The sequence below is a fragment of the Myxocyprinus asiaticus genome, chromosome 28, assembly GCF_019703515.2.
Source record: "Myxocyprinus asiaticus isolate MX2 ecotype Aquarium Trade chromosome 28, UBuf_Myxa_2, whole genome shotgun sequence".
In the NCBI taxonomy this organism is placed as follows: domain Eukaryota; kingdom Metazoa; phylum Chordata; class Actinopteri; order Cypriniformes; family Catostomidae; genus Myxocyprinus; species Myxocyprinus asiaticus.
Window position 1 is genome coordinate 23,369,885 of NC_059371.1, and position 9,366 is coordinate 23,379,250.

Sequence of the window (9,366 nt, forward strand, 5' to 3'; positions counted from 1 at the left end):
AAATAATCTCTTAAGAAAAACAATGTGTTTTATGGGGGCCTTTAGCCCTTGTAACAACAAGCTTTTTACCCCAAATATCCTTTCATTTAATGGACAATTATTGAAAAACTTTTGATTTAATCACCTTGAACAAACCATAAAATAACAAATAAGTATTTTTCTCAAAATAAATGTGATAATTTCAAGGATTTTCATTAGCTACATAAATTTGCAACATTAAAAAAATTATTAAAGGAATTCACCCAAAAATGAAAATACTGTCATTATCCACCTTTTTCCTAAATGCGGAATTGTTCCACGATTCGAATGTTTTCAATTTCCAGTCTCCACTGTTTTCACTCGCATTGGTGTATATTCTTAGTGAGTATTGTAATGTATAAGCTATTACATTTGTAAGAATTTACAAATAATATGTGGCTGTATAGTGCCGAAACTTCACAGAGTTGAGATGATTTTTTATTGATAGTGCCTCAATTAAGATGACATGAAGCAAGGGTCATTGGTTAGCTATGTTGATATCATTAACTACTTTGAGTTGTTATGACAGCCAACAACAGCAAAGTTGAGCCTGAAATACATTTTTTCTCCAAAAAAACTTTTTTTGGTTGTTGTTCTCCATCTGTATCGCACATTTTGGTCGTTTTTACATAATGCTGCATTCCATTCAACTCAGAAAGTTGGATTTTCCAACTTCCTACTAGGAAAAGGCCAATTGAATGCCACTTGAAGTCAGAATTTCAACTTGGAAACTCGTGTGGAAATTTTCAACTCTCAAAATTTTCAGGTGAGTGACATCAAACATGTCGACACCCAGGGAGATATACAAAGCAAGTGATAAACATTAACTTTTATTAAATAATATCGATAAACTAGACAAATAAATTTTGTAGACAAACTTTGAGGTTGGCTTGAAAGAGTCTAGTCTGAAAGTTTAAAAAAGATTTAAAAGCTTAATTGGTTTGTAAGTTAGTTAGTTATTTAGTTAGTTACAGTAGTTAGTTAGTTAGTTAGTTAGTTACAGACAGACAGATACATAGAGAGACAGAAAAGAAAGACTGACAGACTTAGATAGATAGATAGATAGATAGATAGATAGATAGATAGATAGATAGATAGATAGATAGATTTAGCACTTAAATACTTGGTTGCTAGGGTGAGCTCATTTGGTTGCTAGGCAGTTACCAGGGTGAAACTAGATAGGCTGCTTGCTGGCCTGAGTCATACGAGCCAACAATGAAGTCTCTATGATATTCTGATCAAGAGATATCCAATTCATCTAAACCAATTTGAATGGAAGTCAATGGGTTTTGGTTGCTAGGGTGCACTATATGGTTGCTAGGGTGTGGCTAAGTATTTTACAGCATGATATTTAAAGGCTTCTTGCTGGTCTGAGTCAAATAAGCCAAAGTTGAAGTCTCTACGATGTTGTGGTGCAGAGATATGTGTTTTGCTATACGGTTGCTAGGGTAAGTCCATCTGGTTGCTAGGCAGTTGCCAGGGTGATACTAAAAAGTCTGCTTGCTGGACTGAGTATAATGAGCCAAACCTGAAGACTCTATGACATTCTGATCAGGAGATATCCATCTAAGCAATTTTGAATGGCGGTCAGGGGCGCCTGCAGCTATACGGCCGTACGCACTGTGCGTACCATGAGCGCTCTGACTGACCTAGAAAATATGTACTCTCAAATTATTTCACCAATCATGAAATGTGTACCGTATTTCTGTTGGCTGTTTAAAAGAACTAACAATGCCCAATTTGCGAATGAGAAATTCTTTTGAGTCGTTTTTTTTTTTTCATTGAATTGACCAAACAGGCTTGCAAAACAGTCTGAATCAATTCGTGATTCAGTACAATTCATTCAGAGCTCTCTCACTGAATCATCTGGAGCAGTTTCTCACTCAGTAAAACAGTATCGGAATATTTACAAATACAGAAAACAAACAGCGCTGAATACAGTGTAAATTTACCTACAATCAACTGAAACAAAAGTCTGTCTTTTTGAGAGGTAACTTTGAGAATCTTCAGCTAGTACTGTGTCATGTGAACAAGGGGCTGTTCAAACTGAACGTGTTTTTGCGTCCGCTCGCACTGTTTTTCAGTCGTTAAAACATTTGTTAGGTGGATGTTTATTGACAACTGCATCATGTTTACCTGTGCTTTTAGCATCTCTCATGGGAGTGCTGCATTTTAAGATGCCATGAAAATGAAAATAGTTGCTGGCTCCAACTGCTAACAGCACTTGCATTGCAGTAATTTTAGAAGTTAGAATATCTCTAATCTTGTAAACATCTTATATAATGTTGTGCAATAAAATGTTGTCACTTCACATGTGGTTTGAGAGGTGTTTCTAACATTAGTTTTATTTAAGGGTACATTTACACGACAACGATGTACTAAAAACGGGAAAAAAATTTCACCGCTCTGTGGAAGAATGCTTATGTGCGCAGGCGCGTAGTGTTTCTTTACAAAGTGACATCGCCAACTATTGGCCTGGCATGCATAATACAGCGTTTTTAGTAGTTTTCGCAGATCCGTGTGAACGGGGATCGTTTTGACAACGTAGTCGTCTGTACGCGAAACTTTTCAAAAACGCAAAGGAAAAACTTTTCCGTTTTTAGTACATCGTTGTCGTTTAAACGTAATCTCTCCCACCAATGATCACGTGGTTGATGCCGCTTTCTAAACTGAGAAAGGCCAGCCCATGTAAGCATGGAAACCTCACACTATTGCCTAAACAGAATGAAGATTTATTGTATATTAATATATTATTTAATAAGTCCCAATGCCCGGTTGCATAAAACACCTTAAGTTTTCCCTTAAGTATAACACACACTTGTGGAATTTAAATGTGTACATAAATGCTCATATATATGAACTCATTGTATTTGTTCGTATATGGCCATAAACCAGATTTAAATATCAGACAATGTAATAATGGCAACAGGCCTAATTATTGAATCCTCATTTGTGTTTTTAGGACATTTCTGGTATTGCATCTGAGCACTTTGCCACTCGACCTAAAATTTGAAACAGAACTGACTTTGATTTTCAAGTATTTTCACATTTTAGATGATATTTTTATTATATTTTATTTGTACAGTTTGTTATGTGTTTTTGTTTGTTTGTTTTTTAATTACATTTCATAAGTCTTAAAATAATAAATCAAAAATAATATTTGGCAGCATGGCATAAATTTAAATGGCAGTAGAGCAGTTACAAGTAGTTACAAGTAGTTAAAAGTCAAAATTTAACTAATTTTGGTTGCTAGGGTGCACTAAATGGTTGCTAGGTTGTATGCAGTTGCTAGGATGTTAAAGTGATGGAGTGAAAGAAAGAATAAAAAGAGTGGAGTGATGGAAAGATAGAAAAGAAAGTGATGGAGTGATAGAAAGTATAAGTGGTAAATTAGATAGAGCAGTTAAAGGCATTTTAGAGGCCTTCTGTGGGTCTGTATACATCTGAATTTTGACAGTTGGAGTTTGAATAGTCTTGGCTCATCTGAACATTCCATCAACGTAAGTGAATGGGATTGTTCCGATTTTTGATCATCCACTGTGGGAAAACCATATGTCCGATCAGTTAGAGAAGATATAGCACACTCTTCAGTCTGAAGGTCTGTGCAGAGTTTGGTGCATGTAGCTTGAAAGCTCTAGGAGGAGTTAGTGTTAGAAATGTTAGTCTCAGAATAATAATAATAATTATAATAATAATAATAATGATATTAAGTTTAAATAGTAGATCAGTAGGTTGGCTCTTTCAAGTCAACCTAATGAGTCAAAGTTCCTTTGTTTTAAAGGAAAAAGCGCTTGCAGAAATAGGTGCATAAAACATGGTAAATTATACCAGAGATTATTTAGTAGAGATGGGCCACTTCTATTTAAATGAATGGGAGAAATTGGAATGCTCAACCAAGGAGCTCTGAACAGTTAATGGATGTAGAAAGGAAGTCCCGCCTTACAGTTAAAAGAGCCAATCACCTTTTATATACAGACATCGCCTGTCAATCAACTCTAGAACACGCATGCGCATTAGCTATACAAGCCGGGAAAATTGCGTGTTTTAAATTGACAATTTATGATTCCAATATTATCAGATTTAATTACTGATTTGAAATATGTTCTTTGATCGTAATCTTGACCAACCGTTTTTGAGATTTTGATCTTTCTCCATTCAAGTAGAGTTGCACTGGCATGACTGGAAATAGCCTCCCGAGAGCATTCTAGACTTGCTAGAACGACTTTGATTATACTCTCTTTTCATAATCGTACACCTGTAGCCCATACGCTAGCGTTGCAGAATATTTTATCAGTTGGGTTGCTAGGAGACGTCTCTGGTGACAGTCGAATCCCTGCAAAGCTAACGGGAGCTTTAGAAATTTGTTTCCTTACACGTCATCTTCCGAGCATCAGGCAATAGCATGCCTTTAACGTCGGAGATCGGAGACATCATGTAGGAATATCCCACATCCGAGTTGAATGTAACGCAGCATAAATCTCCACCTTTGTCCAGCCACGACCAATAGGTGGCGATATGGATGAAGACTGAGAATCGCCAAAAAACAAAAAGAAGAAGAATGTGGTAGTGAAAGTGGAGATTTATAGGGAAAAAAGGACTTAACTATTGATCTGTTTCTCAGTTGTATGGCTCTATTGAGCAGAGATAATCTTCTAAAAAAATCTTTGTTTGTGTTCTGCAAGAGAAAGAAAGTCATACACATTGGGGATGGCCTGAAAGTGAGTAAATGAGAGAATTTTCATTTTTGAATGAACTATTCCTTTAAATATTAGATCGCATTGCCTCAAAATCAACTTTTAGATATTGCAATGATCTCATGGATCAGGAAAATTTTGCAGTGCGTAGTGACAAAACAGGTGTTTAGGAAAGTGCAATAGTAGTTTTTGTTGTTATTTAGCATTTTGGGAGAAAGTAAAATCAAATGTGCCTTTTACCCCGGGGGACCTTTAGCCCCATTGTACCCTGCATTCATTGAGACTGTGAATTTATACAAATATTTAAGTGTCTACTTAAACAATAAATGGACTGGTTTGATAACACAGACTTAATAAACTGATCAGGAGGGCTAGTTCTGTACTGGGGTGTCACTTGAGCGCCATCGACAAAACAGGAGAGAAAAAGATTATAACTAAGTTGTCATCCATCCAAAACAACACCTCTCACCCCCTCCATGAAACAGCGAGGGCCCTGGGCAACATATTCAGTGGCAGGCTCATTAACCCGCGATGCTCAAAAGAGCGCTATCGCAAGACTTTTCTCCCATCTGCCATAAGACTTTTCATCTAAAATCACAAATGATTGCTGGACTGTTTTTAACTCCTTTATGTGCAATATTTATTTATTTATCTATTCATAATAACACTATGCAATAGTGGTGCAGTTCTTAATTGGTACATTGCTGTCTGCTTGTACAACAATTGTTGTCTGCTTTATTTTTTAATATTCTGAAATGCTCCATTATTTTATTTTTTTCTGTGTTGCTGTAAGGTGAATTTTCCTTCAGGGGATCAATAAAGTTTCAATTCAATACAACCAACACATCCAACAAAACCTGCTGTACAGTGCATTCAAGGTATATATTTTATCATGTGTGTCATTTGAGAATTGAACCTATGACCTTGGTTTTGTCATGCTCTAATATATAGAATCAGTATTGGGGAAAAAATAAGAAAAAAACTGCTATTAGAAACAGTGGCTGACAAAATGAGCTTTAGTTGAAAAGGTCAATGTGTGTTCAATGAGCTGAAACAAGTAATTACTTCTATGGACAATAAGAGCGTAAATATTCAATAGCTTTGTGTGTGTGTGTGTAGCCAAGACTTTGAGGTGTGTGGCTTTATAGAAAATAACTTTCCTTGAGAAATATTCACTGGAGTGACAGGTGTAAGAACAAGCCCAATAAATTGCAATATCCGTACTGTGAGACACCTAAGACAGTGCTACAGGGAGACAGGAAGGACAGCTGATCGTCTTTGCAGTGGCAGAGCATGTGTAACAACACCTGCACAGGATCGGTACATCCAAATATCACACCTGCGGAACAGGTACAGGATGGCAACAACAACTGCCCGAGTTACACCAGGAACACACAATTCCTCCATCAGTGCTCAGACTGTCCGAAATAGGCTGAGAGAGGCTGGACTGAGGGCTTGTAGGCCTGTTGTAAGGCAGGTCCTTACCAGACATCACCGGCAACAATGTTGCCTATGGGCACAAACCCACCTTTGCTGGACAAGACAGGAGTGGCAAAAAGTGCTCTTCACTGACGAGTTGCGGTTTTGTCTAACATGGGGTGATGGTCAAACTCGCGTTTATCATCGAAGGAATGAGCATTACACCGAGGCCTGTACTCTGGAGCGGGATCGATTTGGAGGTGGAGGGTCCGTCATGGTCTGGGGCAGTGTGTCACAGCATCATCAGACTGAGCTTGTTGTCATTGCAGGCAATCTCAACACTGTGCGTTACAAGGAAGACATCCTCCTCCCTCAAGTGGTACCCTTCCTGCAGGCTCATCCTGACATGACCCTCCAGCATGACAATGCCACCAGCCATACTGCTTGTGCTGTGCGTGAGACAGGAATGTCAGTGTTCTGCCATGGCCAGCGAAGAGCCCGGATCTCAATCCCATTGAACACGTCTGGGACCTGTTTGATCGGAGGGTGTGGGCTAGGGCCATTCCACCCAGAAATGTCCGGGAACTTGCAAGTGCCTTGGTGGAAGAGTGGGGTAACATCTCACTGCAAGAACTGGCAAATCTGGTGAAGTCCATGAGGAGGAGATACACTGCAGTACTTACTGCAGCTGGTGGCCACACCAGATACTGAGTGTTACTTTTGATTTTGACGTCCCACCCCCTTTGTTCAGGGACACATTATTCCATTTCTGTTAGTCACATGTCTGTGAAACTTGTTCAGTTTATGTCTTAGTTGTTGAATCTTTTTATGTTCATACAAATATTTACACATGTTAAGTTTGCTGAAAATAAAAGCAGTTGAAAGTGAGAGGACGTTCCTTTTTTTGCTGTGTTTATAATATAAGTAATATACCTGCTTAAATCATAACCCTAATAGTCATATATGCCCAGTGAAATCCTAACTGTATTCCTATCCCTAACATGATGTAAATTTATCTTTACTTTATTTTGTACTATTTTGTAAAAAAAGATTACTGGAACAAATTATTCAAGTTTTTTGCAAAGCAGTGAAATGAAATATCTGAGCACTTGCTCTGACCCTGAGCAATAGACTGAATGCCAAATGGAAGAGAAGTTATTCTACAGATACTCATCAGTTCACAGTCAGAGTGCATACTGAGTTAACTTTTCCTCGCTTCTTTTAGAGACATCAAGAATTACGGTTGAACAGGCATTAAAATCCCTTCAAGGTAAAACTCTAATGATGTTTATCGGCCTTGCCTCAATTCCACCCAGAGAACTGGATCAAAAGCAAACCTATTCAGGCCTCAAGTGGAGTCATCTACGTTTATGTGTCAAGCGAGTCCCACTTCTGCCAGAAGAGCTTTTTCTTTGACAAATCCCTGTGACCTTAAATGAATAAGGAATTTTGAGGCAAAAAGGATATGAAAAACGATTTCATTTAAATGTCATTTAAGTTCTTCCTTCTCCTCATTCAGTTTAAAAAATTCAGTTTTTTTGGTTTTCCTCTCATACAGCACCACATTTATCTCCTTAGGGGTTTAATGTATAGTCAATGTGAATCAGTGTTCAGGCGAAGTTGATCTTATGCATGTTTCTAGAGCAAAAAAAAAAACACACAAAAAAAGTATTTATTTCACACTTGATGAAAGGTTTACCTTGTTTACTCTTTCACTTAAACCAAATAAAATTGTGGGTGGTATTTCTTTTTCTGTCTAATACTGAGTCTGTACAGCACTAGCTTTACATTATAGTTCTACTTTAGGCTGCATAAAAAATAAATGAAGACTTTTGTTCTAAATGAATTCTTCTCCTGCATGGGGAGCAGGTAGCAGAACAATGTGATCTCTGTAATAATCAGCCAGCCTTTAGTTGCTTTATTAAACATGCTTTTCTGTTCTCAGATTTTTGGCTGGTTTTGGCCTTTAACCAACAAGAGTAGTTTGACTGGGCTAGTAATGACACACACAGACAGGGTTGGGAGATTTACTTTAGAAATGTATTCCACTACAGATTACAGAATACATGCTGTAAAATGTCATTTGTAATGTATTCCGTTATGTTATTCAAGGTCAGTAACGTAATCTAAATACTTTGGATTACTTCTTCAGCGCTGGTAGATTTTTTCACTTGTTTTGACTATAAAAACTCTTTCAGTACAGTAAGACAAAATACACATGTTAAAAATACATTCTCTGAAAAACCTAAATATCTTATGCAGTGTTGTTTCTAAAACAAGATAAATCTAATTGATCTTGTTTTAAGGATTTTAAGATATTTTTACAGGAAAACAATACAAAAATTATCATCAAGAATACGATTTTTGCCCTAATATCAAAGGTCTTACTAGAAAAAAAGAAATTATGATCTAACATGAATTTTCTTGATAAAACAATATGATCGTGCCTGGTAACGTGCATGTAAAATGGCTAGAAATAGCATTTTAGCTTAGTGTAAACCTGACAATTTACACAAGGTTTATTTCTATTTCTTCTGCTCAAAACTTATTTCAAACTTACTTCTCTGTCTGCTCGTATGAATGTAAAACTTCATAAGAAAGTGTTTCACCGCTGTTCAAATGCACTTTGGATCTCATAATTTATATGTATAAATGTTTTCCATCTGAAAGGACTAAATATTAAATGAAACAAATGACAATAAAATGCAAATTAATCTCTTCAGTAATCAAAGTACCTTTTGAATGTAACTGTATTCTAAATACCAATGATTTAAATTGTAACTGTAGTGGAATACAGTTACTTATATTTTGTATTTTAAATACGTAATCCCGTTACATGTATTCCGTTACTCCCCAACCCTGCACACAGATGATCAAATAGTTAACTTATCTCCCTTTACAGAAGCAGAGAGAAAGACTTGTGTGGTTGTACTTTGATAAATATTTGCTAGGATCGGCTACTGCAGGTTTCATAAATTTTCTAGTAGAACTTAATATTTAATTTCACACTTATAAGGTACATTTCTTCTGAATGGGAAAACAGTCTTGCAATATTTTAACATTCAATCATAATTACTTTTTTATTCAGTTTGCAAGAAATCTATCACATCTTGACTAAATGGTAAAAATGGTCAGGCATTACAAGAAAGACCCCAAGAAATGGTTCGTGTCTGGTTGTGAAATCTATAAACTTGGTGTGGCTTGACTGGTACGTCATAAGGTTCATATATAACAG